This window comes from Alosa sapidissima, chromosome 18, assembly GCF_018492685.1.
Source record: "Alosa sapidissima isolate fAloSap1 chromosome 18, fAloSap1.pri, whole genome shotgun sequence".
NCBI lineage: Eukaryota > Metazoa > Chordata > Actinopteri > Clupeiformes > Clupeidae > Alosa > Alosa sapidissima.
In genome coordinates this window covers 6728-21581 of record NC_055974.1, presented here as the reverse complement: position 1 = coordinate 21581, position 14854 = coordinate 6728, and the positions used below count along the sequence as shown (strand labels likewise).

The following is a 14854-nucleotide window of genomic DNA, read 5'->3' as shown; positions in this document are numbered from 1 at the left end:
TAGGCTAGATTTGCGTGAGTTCTTTCTATCTGCTTTACTTTTGTGAGTTGCGACCACCTAGGCTATGTTATAGACGTTCTATGAGGTACCAGTGTTTAGCTGTGTCACAAAACAATAAGCTTTGTCAGACTACTTTTAAAATGATATTCAGGGCTATATACATTTTTAACATTCGGGGCTGAAGACCCGACAAAGCCTTGCGTCAGGTGGGAAGTGTCAGGAATTTTCATACGAGAGTAGCTCTCATTGGTGGTTAGTATATGGAGTAGGGAATTGACAGCAACATATCGAATCACATTATGAGAGATGCTGAATTTAACATAAACTGCGATGTTTGATTTTAAATTAATGTAAATTTAGCCGAGACTGTAAGCTGGCACACGTGGGTGTTCAATATTTTCAGTGGGTGCCCGAGAGACGGAGCACCCACGGTTTGGCGCCTATGACAAGCGTATCTCACGGTTGCATCCATTACAAACAAACATGCAATGTGAACGTCTGGGATTGGGGAGAGCACTAAATTCTCTTTTGAATAAGCACGAAGTCAAGCCTTTAAATGAAAAACACTCTTTAATAATCAAAAAAATAAACGCTAATGAAGTAAACTTGTGACCATCAAAAATTGTTTATCGCCTGTAACTCCGTGATAACAGGACGTAACAGGAAGGCATTTGGTTGAGCAACGGAGGTTAATATGCTCTATATTTTGTCCAAATGATGTCTGTCTATCATCGTTGAACTCGGAGAAAACCAGAATGATTAATTTGTCCTGCGCTTCCACGGCTGCAAACGGGATTAACTCGCCGTTAACCAAATATTTCTTTATTAGGGCAGGGCAGGCATATTTCTGGCTATTAAATTATTTCTAAACCAGTCTGCTAAAGTCTGTAGTGAAGTCTGTGTAGGGTTTTCCAGCTCCATTTCTTTTTACGAGACACCCTTCTCACTTGAGACCTCTGCTGGTTGTTGCAGCGTCACTGGAAAAATACAAATTAAAGTTGCGTGATGCCGCGTGATCCTGCGCGCGGACCGTGAAGGAAGCTTGCCTAGTCGAAGCACTGCCCACTGTAGTAATTTAGAGCCTACCTTTTGTTGAACCCTTGTTAAAACCCGTACCAAACAACTGACGAGAAAGCAAATCCATTAAATCTGCCATAAGTTTTTAAAACTTGCTGCCAGCTAGTCAAAACTCCGAAGTTGTTACAGGCTGTCAATTCTATCAATGCAAGCCTAAAGTTTAGTGTAGCTGCGGGTTAGTGGGGAAATTAAAGCTTGTCGCAAAGCAGGCAGCTTTAAATTGCAGTAATATAAAATGACCAAATAAAGGCAACCAATCACATCCTAATCTACCTAATTTGTGTGGGAGAACTTTGTTTTATCATCTGCATTTGGTTAAGTTTCCATTCTATCCAGGAAAATGTATAGGCCTACAGTGTTTAGGCTAATCATAATCATAATAAGACCTACACACATCATCAAAATGTATTCCTGATTTCATGATAATAATGCAAATACTGCAAGTAAAATCCCAAGAAATATTAATTCCTATGTTTTCACTGAAGCCTTTCAGCAGACATTAAGATGCTACAATGGGATGATTCTGAAATATTTATTGAAATAAACAAGCCAATGAGTATTAGTGCCTCATATCCAAACAGAAAAATATGCTTTATATTAAAACATCAAAACACTCTCATTCTTAATTCTGACATCTCAATGACTGTCTGTGTGGTAGTATGAGTATGAAATACAGAATTTTTTTTAAAAAAAACTATAATTTTCATATGATGTTGATAAATGTGAAGCCATTTTATCATAGTGAGTCCAATAGGGTTATTATTGCTTACATTTGAAGTGAATGTTATCATTGTTATCATAACATTGTGCTATAAAATAGAAGTTACAGTATTTTGTATGACCGATTGTCATTTTGTGGGCAATACTAAGGCAGAATACAGTAACTTCCAAAAAAGGGTCAAAGGTCAAATTTGAGTTAATTTTTTTTTTGTAGATAGATTAATACAGGTATTCACTACAAAATGTGAAAATGACAATATTATACCTATTACTCAATTGTCAGGACATTAAGATAACTTTAAAGTCATTTTTCTTAGTTTTAAGGTCTTTTGCCTTAGTAGGGCAGTATTGGAGTTGCACACAAATTTTCCTCCAATGTGGGGACTTTGGTCCAAATCTGTCGTCCCATCATTAATTGAGCTGGACTGGCCCCTGTTGCAGCAATGGGTGTTGCCTGGTAACACATCAGGGCGAGGTATGGGTCCGGTTGCTTCAGGAACCTTTTAGCAGTCTGGACTACTCTCTCAGCTGCCCCGTTCGCCTGCGGATAGTGGGGGCTCGAGGTTGTGTGTGTGAACCCATACTCTCTACTAAAGTCAGTATATTCGGCTGATGTGAACTGCAACTGAACTGTGAACTGATGTAGAAGGTAAGTGGGCCATTTCGATGTATACGGGAATAGTAGTCCACTACTACCAAATACTGCTTCCCTTCTAGTTCGCATAAATAAAGTCTTACGCCAGCCATTTCGAACACAGGCAATGACCGTCTGAAGTAGTAGTAGTGTGGCGCCCAGGCCATAACTACTGGCGTCCGCGCTGACAACTGTGCGGCGGTTAGAGTCATAAAAGACCAGAGCTGGAGCTGATTAGAGCATGTCTTTGGGTTTCTGTAGCGCTCGCTCTTAGAGGTCACCCCATGCCCACTCACTATCCTTCTTGAGTAGGTCAGTAACTGGGTGTAGCACAGTTGAGAGGCCCAAGAGGAACCCTTCCCAAGTAGTTGATCATTCCCAAGACTTGGCGCAGCTCTCCCACATTAGTTGGGCTGGGCATCTCTGTGATAGCTCTCACCTGGCTTTTGTCTGGTTTCATGCGTCCACACTGATTATGTGTCCGAAGTAGCAAATCTCTGGCTTGTTGAAACAACACAGTTGTTCGGTTGACTCAGTTGACCCATACACAAGTACGTCATCCATCACGACAACGACTCCATCGTGACCCCTAAGCAGGTTAGTCATCAGTCTCAGTCATCAGAAAATTTCAGGGGCTGAAGAAATCCCAAATGGGAGCCTCCAGAAGCAGAACCTGCCCATGGGTGTAATGAAGGTGGTCAGTGTTTGGCTATCGGGTTCAAGGGGAATTTGCCAAAAGCCACTAGAGGCATCCAATGTGGAAAATACTTTGGCTCCGGCTAACTTAGGAGTGATGTCCTCCAGTGTAGGCAGTATGTATCTTTCCCGCTTGCCGGCTTTGTTAAGGCGCTTGAGGTCAACACACACTCTGACCTGATCTTTATTCTTCTTCTCTACTGGCACCATAGGTGCACACCAATTGGTGGGCACCGTTACATGCTCTATGATGCCTAGTGCTAACATGCGCTTCAGCTTCGTTTCCGCCTTGGGCAGGAGGGGGAGTGCAGATTGCATTTAGTCTTTTAACTAGGCCTCTGCCCCCCAGTAGATTCTGTGCAAACTGTCCTTTAATGACCGTTACCCAGAAGGCATACTTTTGTCACCTGTGCAGACTGGTAGCAAGGAATTTGCCAATACACTCTACCTCACCACTTGGGCTAGTGGCGCTGACTGTAGTCTTGGCTAATTTGGGCTTATGTGGCAGCTTATTGTATGTTCTCTCGGTCATAACAGTAATGTCCGCCCCCGTGTCTATCTTAATTTCAACTAGACTGCCATTCACGGGTAGTGTGACACGCCAGTCATCATTGAGATCTGGCTGCTCTATTACTGTGCGGGCATAATTTGTCACTGCTCCAATGAAGAAAGTTTTGACCATCATCATATATTTCTTCTTGTGTCAAAGCCATTAATTCTTTAGGCCTATTAGTTTTGCATGAAACTTCAAAATGTCCCATCTTATCACACCTGCGACATTGCTTATCACCTGCAGGGCAAGTTTCACTTTTTCCATGTGTTCTTCCACACCTTGAGCATCCATTTTGTTTACTGTACTCCTCTCATTTTGAGCCACTTTGTCCCTGTCGCTGCCGCCTGCCCTTATCATGCATCCAGCCTGACTGTTTCGGATCCTTGTGCCTTACAGCATTCACTGAGCACTCGCCACGTATGTCCACACTCTGCTTTTTGACCTGTTCACTCTGTCGAGCTAGCTGGATTGCTTTCTCCAGTGTAAGGTCGGCCTCAAGCTGCAACTTTTGCGATACATCTTCGTCTTGTATGCCAATGACGAGTCGGTCTCTTATCTGCTCGTCTTTTGTCATGCCAAATTCACAACATTGGGCTAACTCATACAGGCTTCTCACGAAAGATTCTACGGTTTCACCCGGCTTCTGTACACGCTTGTGGAAGATGTGAATTATGTTGCATTTAGGCACGAAGTGTTCATCAAACTTTGCTACAACTGTCTTGTAGTCTAATTCTGGATGTTCTGCCTCTCCCACATACACAAAAGATTCATAAATCGGCTCCGCGTCCTTCCCCAGAAGGGAGTTAACTTGTACCTCACCGTTCTCTCTGTTGAGCTTGGAAGCCACTAGAAACCTGTCGAAGCGGAGCTTCCACACTGGCCATTCCGCCGGCTGGGTAAACTGTTCGGGTGGTCGAAACTTTGCCATCTTCGTTTTTGGCGTTTAGTCCGTGACTTCTGACACCATGTCACATTACACATACACTGTGCTCTTGTTAACGTGGAGTTCATTATTCACATAAGCTACTACAACCTACAGTGGGCATTGCTTCGATTTGGCCAGCTTCCCTCGTGGTCCGCGCGCGGGATCACACGGTATCACGCGACTTTAATTTGTATTTTTCCAGTGACGTTGCAACAACCCAAACAACCGGCAGATGTCTCTTGTGAGCAGGGTGTCTCGTAAAAAGAAATGGAGCCTGGAAAACCCTACACAGACTTCACTAGGAGACTGGTTTAGAAATAATTTAATAGCCAAAAATATGCCTGCCCTGCCCTAATAAAGAAACATTTGCTTAACTGCGAGTGAATCCCGTTTGCAGCCGTAGAAGAAACACAGGACATGAAACATTCCGGTTTTCTCCGAGTGCAACGATGATAGACAGACATCATTTGGACAAAATATAGAGCATATTAACCTCCGTTGCTCAGCCAAATGCCTTCCTGTTACGTCCTGTTATCACGGAGTTACAGGCGATAAACGATTTTTGATGGTCACAAGTTTACTTCATTAGCGGTTTATTTTTTTTCATTATTAAAGAGTGTTTTTCATTTAAAGGTTTGACTTCGTGCTTATTCAGTAGAATTACGCACTAGGCTACTTGGAACGTAACACATTTTTGTTTGTGCGGGAGAGAGAATGACAGCGATTAACAAATTGCACTTGTTGCTGTTTACCAATAAATACTATATATTTTTGCAAACAACAAAAACAGAAAGGATGGAGATAGCAAAGCTAGAGATTGGGCAGGAACAAGGTCAATTAGTAGATATGCTTGTCAAAACATTAGGAGCTGGATGTGGATGCATGAAGCACAAGTATGCTTTACTAATGTTATGTATTTCAATGAATCATAAAATGGCCCTGATAAGTCACTAGACATTAAGAAATCATGTTTATTTCAAATACTTATATCACTGACAACAGTAGTCCGGCCAGGATATTATCGTTTAAAAAGTGAAGTTGCAGCCCTCAACTGATGTTGACTGTTGATATTGTGTTTTGTCATGTCATGTTGTGTTTTGGCCTGATGCGCCACTCTCCACCTATCTAGTAATCACAGTCAGTAGTGTTTCGGCATCCGTGTTGGCAACCTCGAGTCAGGGGGGGGGGGGGGGAGGGGATACACCACTCTACAGTAATTTGAAAGTGATTGCAGTACCAGTTTTGGCCACAATCTTACATATGATTCCTTTAAGCATGCACGCTGTTTAACATTACACGGTATACTAAAAGTAAGCCAAAGGTAAATGTAGCCTTTTTAGGGCTGTGTAAAGTTGACCAAATTACTGTAATATAATATGAATAAAGTAGGCTACTTTGTTGCTACAACCCTTCCGACGTTAATGGGGACGATGTTGACATTTTCCCGTATTTTGGGTGAGAAACCCGAGGCATCTCCCTTATTTTCAATGTTCAATGTTGACAGCTATGGAACAAAAGAGAACGTAATATGGCGCCAGAAATCACATTCGCTCTAGAACCTTTGCTAGTGCCTATTTCCCTCAGTCTCCATTGAGTCTCTACGAAAGCCGCAGCGCGAGGCCTTGAGGGGTAAACGTGGTGTGCAGAGAAGGGGCCCCGAAGTGTGAAGACTGAGACTGAGAGCTACATGGAAAAATATGCACCTAGGCCACTTTGAAATGTTGCTGTTTTCATGATTATAAAATTTGGGTGACCCCCCCTCCTACACTAAAAAAAGTTGGGTGACACATACATTCATGATATGTTCAAATATTGAAGTCGTGGGAAGTTTACATAATTTAAGCTGTAGGATGTTTCATTCGTCCCCCATGCTGTCCCAACCAGGGTTAGATTGAAGGGAGGGACGATTGAAACCAAACACACGTTTGACTTCTCCTTAAATAACTCTTTAACGGTTTTGTTCAGAGCTATACATGCAACTGCATTTGACAAAGGACAGATGTATGTTGCTAGTGACAAAATATTAACTTTCAGTGTTTTACGATGTCTTTGTCATTTCCCCATGCATTTATTCTAGTAACAGATTCATTTAATAATGTTACAAAGATACTACATCAATCCATATGTTTCATTAGGCTACTAGGCTATTTGTTTTGCCTTACTCTTGATTCATTTAGGCTAGGCCTTTTTATTCAGTTATTCGTCATCTTCCGTCCTTGTGTAGCGCACGCATTCTCAGACCTGTCACCTGTCAATCATCGTAAGGGAGGTGTTTGGAATCATTCCCGCGTTACAATCATCAGCCAATCAAGGTGGTCACTTCAGTCAAGCTCGTGCAGGGGTAATAACGTCATCCATAGCAACAAAGACTCACTCACTCTTAGTCAAAGATTCTAGAGTGCTAGTCTAGTGTAGTGCTAGTGTAGTTTAGGAGTTGTCATTTTTCCTTACTAAGAGTAGGTCTGAAAGGCTTTGTGAATAACTTAATAAGAGAATCTCCTAGCTAAAATATTTTATTGCTATTTAGGAGTAGCCTACTCCTAGTGGTAAGATAAAAGGCTTTGTGAATATGGCCCCTGGTGTCTAACCCAATGCATAGCCCATTTACACAAAATAATGGTCAACATTACTGATGATCATTGTTATTTAAGAACATGCAGTGCGTGTAGGCAGGGCCGCGTTTGTGCATTGGGCAAAGGGGCTGCTGCCCCGGGCCCCGGCCACTAGGGGGCCTGGCGCGGGACATTTAAAAAAGAAAACAAATCTCTTATCTTCACCTGTCTTTCCCCTTATCAATGCATGCTATCCCAGACAACAATGGCTTCGCATGAGACAATTAGGAAATATGAAAGCGGAGCTCAAAAAAGACTAGGCCTACTTCAGCCTACATTCAGAACCAAGAAACTGACATCTGGAGTCTTTCTCAGGTGTGTGTGCTCCTTTCGTGAGACAGAAAGAAAAACTGAATAGGCTATCCCTCCTGCATGCGGGCTTTAGCGGGCGGGAGCGGGACATCGTGTTACAGATGCGGGCGGGAGCGGGACTAAAAATGACACATTAATGCGGGAGCGGGCGGGACAGAATATTGCGGGAGCGGGCGGGAAAATCAGTCCCGCGCAGACCTCTAGCACAAGGTAGGCAAGATTATTGTGCTTGTCAAAATGGCTAGCATTACCGCTGATTAAAGCCATACGTGAACGTAGCCTTCGCTAGAACAAAACTTAAGGTAACTTTAGCCTTTATAGGGCTATACAAAGTTGTCCAAATAAATAGGTTGTTGTTAGGCGTTGTTGTTGTAAAGATATTGCATGTGGATGTCATTAGCCTACTATGTAGACTACTTTTTAACTGACCAATGCAGGAACCTAACCGGGACAAATATTATCAAAGCGTTGAAAGTTAGGTGGGTGTGTGCGTACCATCCTGCAGGCGCCTTGTCCACTTTTTTCAAAACGAGGATCAAAATAGTGATAAGTACATGTCCGCCCCTGTCCCTGACAACGTTACCGTTATCGGCTCCAACACCCCCCTTGTTTGTATTTGATGTGGCTGGGCTGTGTGTGTGCGCTAGACTGCGTGTTTCAATGTATTTGACGTCGTGGCTGGCTAAGGCTGTGTGTTAACAATGTATCATGATGTGGCTGTGTGCGTGCGTGCCAAACTCTAGGCTACAATGTTTCATGAGTTCAGAGTTCGGGAGTTGCACATTTTAGGCTGACCTGGGTACCACTGGCAGTTTTTTTCAAGCCTTAGTTTAAGTAATTCATTGATGGTAATAATATAATATTTCATGGTTGATTTTTTTTTTTGTGCATTGCCCCATGTTTGTAGGCTAGGCCTACTTGTTTTTTGTATGTTGGTACAATTGTATGTTGGTTAACAGTTCCACAATATAAATGCAAATTTCATTTTTACATTATCTGTCATAATTTAATTGCCTCTCTCCCTCTCTCTGTCTTACGTATATTGATAATAATAATAATAGCAATATATATTGTAAAAAAATGGGGGAGGCCTCTGCCCCGGGCCCCAGATGACCTCAACCTGGCCCTGGCGCTTGATAGTTCAGATCTGTTTCCCTTTGGATCTTGTTTGGTCGAAATATTAAAACAGTGATCAATAAAGTTCTCAAGATCCTCAATAGTGTTTGCCAGTATGATTTCCACATTAATTACAGCACATTTAATTAATCTTAATGGAACAGCGTTTCTCGCTCACACATTCACTCCACCTGCTCCCACGTCATTTTCCCCCTGCTCCCACGTCATTTCCCCTGACTAAAGTGTTGTGAATATTTTCCTTTCCATATTAAAAATCCCAGGGGACACGAATCAGGAGAAGGAAGATATACAATATAAAAGTACTTTATTATAAATGTTAACTCAAGTATGATCTTCCGACAAAAATGTGCATTTCTTTGTTAGGAGAGGGGGAGATAAAGAGCGCGTGCATAAGTGACGATTATTTCTGGTGGTAGCAGAGTAATGGATACCTACAACAATTGTTTCGAATAAGACAAAACAAACATGTCGGCAACGAATGAAATGTTAGATATCCCGCTGTAGGTATCCCCGCACTGTACAAGTGAAATACATCAACCTATTCTGTTCTTGCTGTTTTTCTCACGATATAGCCCATACTGAAACTATAGAAAGCCCCAGACAAATAGGCAAGATGTTTTGTGGTGCGTCAGAAAATTAGACATTTATTTTTTTATTTTTTCCCGAAAAGTGGGGTAGCCACTGGCCTCGTGACCCAGTGACGTTGGAAGTGGGGGTGCGGCCGCGGATAATTTGCAGCACAATTGAATGGTAGCCTATTATGGAACCACGGACTGAAAGAAAAATAAACTAAAAAATGTTCCTGATTTGAAAATATTTCTTAACTCATTGAGTGCCAAAAACGTAATAAAACGTAATATTACGTTTTTAGCTTTTTTTTTAATTACGAAACTAGACACTCTAACACACCTTATATGTGATTTTGGGAACTCTGTGATGAATGGAAATATATGACAATCGAAAACTCATGAAAATGCACAATCTGGACATTTTATCTGGACATTTTATCATAACTCGGTTGCCGCTTTGGGTCGAATCAGTGACGCATGCACGTCAACTCAAAACCAGGCCATTTTCGTGGGTCTATCACTAGGTGGCAGTCTCACCAGGTCTCGCTGATCACTTCCCGGAAAGTTTACAGGCAACACTTCATATTTCATGAAAGAAGTTATATCTCCATTTCTAGAAAAAAAACAGCGATTTTGATGAAAACTAGCCACTGTTTAGCTTGGGATTTCTCAGGAACAGAGGCGTGTAGAAATACACGGTTTGCACCCACTGAGAGCTTAAAGGCTCACCTTTTAAACGAGCCATTGTTTGTGTTCATAGCTATAACACAGAATATGCTGTGGCTGTACAAAAATCATCAACAATGGTCTAGATTGCTGGCACTCTAGGACAAAGCTTCCGAAAACAGCTTGGCATTCAATGAGTTAATTTAATGTTATCAAATAAAGAGACATGCAATTAGGGGGTAGTGGTGTCAGCGCTCATTCAATGTGCGCGTCTGCGCAAGTGAAACTGAACCACTGGAGATGACGTGTGTAGAAGCAACAAACAACATTATTTAAAACAATGAACAAAGCTGATCCTTGCTGTCCATGAAAACAGCAATCTAATCAAAAAATGGAAATAACAGGTCTTTGAATTGACAACAGGTCTTTGAATAGACTGTTGTAGGCCTAGCAAATATTGTGGCAAATAGCCTATGGTGATGACACGGCTTTTAAAACATTTATTTCACTCTCGCTGGAGAACAGGCTGTTGCGCAAACAAATGAATTAGGGTGATGATCTGCCAAAAGCTATGGTTTTGCTTACCCATTTGCACAATAAATAATTTCTGAAAGGTTCTCTCGGTTGTCACGGAATAAAAATAAAAATAGCTCCCGGGACACAATAGAAAGATGTCTGGGACAGTAGAAAAAGTGTCAAATTTCAAAATAGGTACTTTTTTCCTAAACTATTCACAAACGTATCTTTCTTGTCTGAATAAAATAATAGAGAAAAATGTTAACAGAGAAAATACAACAGGTTTGACCTGGCGTAACGGGCAGCTGGCAAAAGCAGCGTTAGCCAGCTGAAAGGGTTTTTATACAGCCTTACAACACTTTTTACTGCTGTTTGATTTTCTTATTGGTACAAATACAGTATAAGATACGTTTATGTGGTGGGTGCTTGTGTTTCTTTAGGAATCTGCCGTCTTGATTTGTATAGAAATTAATATTAAAGGGACACCAGGCAAGCCTGATGCTTTTTCTCTACGAAACTCCCCCTCGCTCGGTCTGAAGCTCTTTCCCTTTTCTTTGCGTCTTCCGTCAAGGATTTTCGCTGCTTCTTAGCCGGCTCTGCCATTATACACACGTTTGCAACAATCTCTAGCGTTTCATTAGCCTGCCTCTGTGCTGTAAACTGATCCTGCTTCGGTCGGCGGGTAGGATTCACCGAACTTGCAAGTGGGATATTCTTCATACAGGCACACTGTAAAAATTATAAGATCCTGGAGGAACTTTTAGGGGTTCTTCAATTTGAAACTGTGGGGGAACCTCAAAAGGTTCTTCGAAGAACCTTTAAAGAAAGGTTCTTTGAAGAACCTTTTCAAAGGTTGCTTGAGGAACCTTTTGAAGTTCATTACAGAACCTTCATTATTATTAACCTTTATTGTTATTATTCGTTTTATTATTATAATGTGGGATAAATGTACATGAAACAACAGATGTATTTAAGCAAGAATTTAATCAAAAGTGTCAAAGCATGTCAATGGCAAAATATTAGGAATACTGTACATGAAAGGATGGACAGATAGATACATACATAAATAAATATATAAATAAACAAATAATACACAGGCTACATAGATGAAGGCATGAATGAAAACATCTATTAAACAATGCTATTAACAACATCACAATTTTAACTTCCTGATCTAAATGAAATAGTCAATAAATGATTGATGAACTGCTAGCAATGCTCCAATGCCCATCAACACATCTTCTGGTGTTATGACGTCTTGTCCGTCCATGCAAAGTGTAATGGTGGTGTCTTCCTCAAAGGGGTTGCCTCATGCATAGGGTAGGTGCGGGTGTCTTTGATATCTGAAAAGTGCAGAATAACAGTATTTAGAATGGTGATTGGTGATATTCAAGCCCATTGGCAGGGGAAGTTTCTAACAGTGTCAAATGACTGGTACTCTTACCTTATCCACAAGTATGAGCCTGTCAGGATTGTCCCCAAACAGATATGGCCGCTCTGCTGCAAAGAGTCCTGAATTTGAACAATACACTGGATAAGTCTTATAGCACTTGTAATTCATACAGTTTTATAGCAGTAATGACATGAAGTGTAAATAAAACTTCTTAATACCTTTGTATATGTAGGTTGTTTCCTCACAGGCCTGATTTAGTGCAGATTGGTACTTAGGTCAATGTTATGCAGGTGCTGAATTTCAGAGAAAAGATGAGAACAAATTACATGTTTGCTTGGCAGAAGAACATCTGAAAAATAATTTGCAGTGAACTAAATGCCAAATGTTAACTCACAGTTCAAATGTGGTGTAAAGCTGGGTATTCGGTAAGGATTTCCTGTGTGGACTGGCGTTGAATAAATGCCACTCTGTCACTGATTGTTCTCCTCATTCTGTTTTCAATCGTATTTAGATCAGGGTTTACTTTTCAACACTCCTCCTTCATTTTTGTCTCATTGTCCTGTAAGTGTTACATTCAATTTAAAGTAAAGGTCAATTTGGTTAAAGAAATGTAATAAGTAGTAATATATGGTGTTTAATCATCATCTGAAAACTTACATTGGATTTGGATCAGCTTTCATCACCGAGAACATCTACAATCTGTCAGTGTAAAAAGATCATCAGTGAACATCACGCACACACACACACACGCACACACACACACACACACCATACCCGAATTACAGTGTTTGCATCCTGGGTAGCAGGCATCTGTGTGAATAGAAAAAAAAAAAAAAATAAGTGCAGTTTCCCTCACAGTGGATTGAGTTTTGTCCTGGAATCAAAGTAAACATCAATAAGGATCACAGTGAAGTGTAATTCTGAAAGCTTCTGCTTGAGATACAGATGCATTGAGTGATGAATTTTGTCTTTTCCCATGCTTTGCTCGATGGTATCCAATTTAAGGAAGGCTCGGTGGGATTCTCTCCTTCTTGATTTGCTTTTAGCATTCCCAACCAACTATAATATGAAAGGTTATACAACAACCTGAAGAGACTACAACAACCTGAATACCCCTAACAGGAATATCCCATCCCATTATCCCTATTTGTTAGGTGCACTAAAAAAGGACCCTCACTACAGCCACTAGGCCTACCTGTATGTTTATGACTTATAATAATCTACTTACATGCATATCCTGGTCCTGTGCGATCCCGGAGGAAAGGGTGCTTAGATACAGCAGCAGCACAAATGTCATGATACTGGATACCTTTGAAATTAAACATAGAGATGGAGTAGCCTATATTTTAAATGACTGGTTGTTGTTTTGCATGAATGCAAATGAAGAACACTAAGTAAAGCTGTACCTCATGCTATATACACTTACCACATTGAAATTGAATCAAATAGCATCTAGGACCTGTAGCCTATAGCTTCTAATCTGTGTGCAGCAGTATGAACGTCAGGACTTCCTCCATTAATGATAGCTTTCATTTCAGGAGAGTTGGAAACACGGGAAGTTGAAAAGTCTGTGCTGAAGGAGTAAAATAAACAGAATAGTTGGCTAACATTCAGTTTAAGCATAGCATACAAGCCAAGGCATAATGCGATCTTATAACTTAACAAACTAACGGTAGGCTAAATAAGGCTAAGCTCTAACATTAACGTTATGTTAAACAAAAAGTTAAGATTAACGTTCACTAACGATGACACGTTGACCTAACCTTTAGTTGTATGCTATAGCCTATAATGAGGTTAACGTTATGGTTAAAACGTCTCGTTTCCATTTAGGATATGTATCATTTAAGGTATAGTTTCTGACAAACGTCAACATTAAAAAAGCTTGAGATAGGGCTGTCAAAATGTTGCACTCACCTCCTGTAGTAACGTTGACTCAACTGTCAAATTCTGTTGCCATTTTTAAAGAAGATTCCACACACGCGTCATCGCCTCGAGCAACACCTGTGCGCCCATCGAGTTATCCGACCGTGTTCTGCTGCTATTTTGGCATAGACTAGGCAGCAGGTCTAGCCTATAGTTTATTACACACAATTAACAAAACACCACACAAGTAGCTGAATGCTTCAGCTCTTTTGCGCAATGAAACACTAGTCAAACTATAGGCGATTATTCATCAAAACTCTTATTTTGTTGGCATTGCCTAGGCTACAGGTCTACCCATCATATTATCTGATAAGGCTATGTTTTGAATCAGTTAGGCCTAGGCTACATAGCAATATAGGCCTGCAAAAGATAAATTCAAGAAAAATATTCTTTCTCAGCTGGAGATCCTCCAGAAACCTTGATTAAATTGGGTTCTTTGAAGAACCTCCTTTCATACTGAAAAATCGTTAAGGTTCTTGCAGAGACCTCTAAGAGCATCAAGGCACGTTTGAGTTCTCAGAAGAGCCCCTGGGTTCTTGGAGTAACATTGAGGTTCTTCAAGGAACTATCCAATTTTTACAGTGCAGTAGGGGCGAGCGAGAGAGCCTTCATTCGCCCCGAAATGAGTCATTTAGCCATATACCGACTTACGAAGATGATTAATTAACACGAAAACGTTGCCTGGTGTCCCTTTAAGTGACACATAGGCATACACATAAAAGGGCGAAAATAGGGTGGTAATAGGTCAGTTTTCCGATTTTCCTAGGTTAACCTTACCAAACTAGCAAGCACACTGCAAAAAATAAAATCTAACCAAGTGTTATTAATGTTATATTAAGATCAAACAATCTATTTGGGATTATTTTTAGTGTGAAGAAGCACTCTTTCGAAAAATAATGACTTAATTGACTTAATTTAGAAAGACTTATCAAGACAAATTTACTTAATGCACTGGCAGCCAAATTTGCTTGTTCTTAGGACAAATTTGCTTAACGCACTGGCAACCAAATTTGCTTGTTTTCAGGACTCTTAAAATAAGTTAAACTCTTCTTAAATTAAGTCAAATGATGTTACAAGAAAGTGCTAGGTAAGTCTCTTTATACTTAAAACAATACTGTAGT

The 14854-nt window shown here is 40.7% G+C and overlaps 2 long non-coding RNA genes across 6 annotated transcripts; one reads left to right on the top strand and one right to left on the bottom strand.

The window, feature by feature from the left end:
* The first annotated feature begins 1029 nt into the window (after positions 1 to 1029).
* LOC121690364 lies at positions 1030 to 11408 on the top strand. Its single transcript, XR_006025050.1, has 3 exons — positions 1030 to 1432; positions 2670 to 2674; positions 11397 to 11408. It is a non-coding gene; the product is annotated as an uncharacterized LOC121690364 (long non-coding RNA).
* Positions 11383 to 14110, bottom strand: LOC121690363. 5 transcript variants are annotated; one of them, XR_006025049.1, is made up of 8 exons: positions 13237 to 14110; positions 13039 to 13119; positions 12667 to 12684; positions 12468 to 12509; positions 12205 to 12369; positions 12029 to 12103; positions 11862 to 11929; positions 11383 to 11760 (listed from the first exon to the last, which is right to left on the bottom strand). It is a non-coding gene; the product is annotated as an uncharacterized LOC121690363 (long non-coding RNA). The 5 variants fall into 5 exon arrangements; XR_006025046.1 differs by having other exon boundaries at positions 12468 to 12684; positions 13237 to 13383; positions 13725 to 14104; XR_006025045.1 differs by having other exon boundaries at positions 12468 to 12684; positions 13237 to 14107.
* Positions 14111 to 14854: the final 744 nt, after the last annotated feature.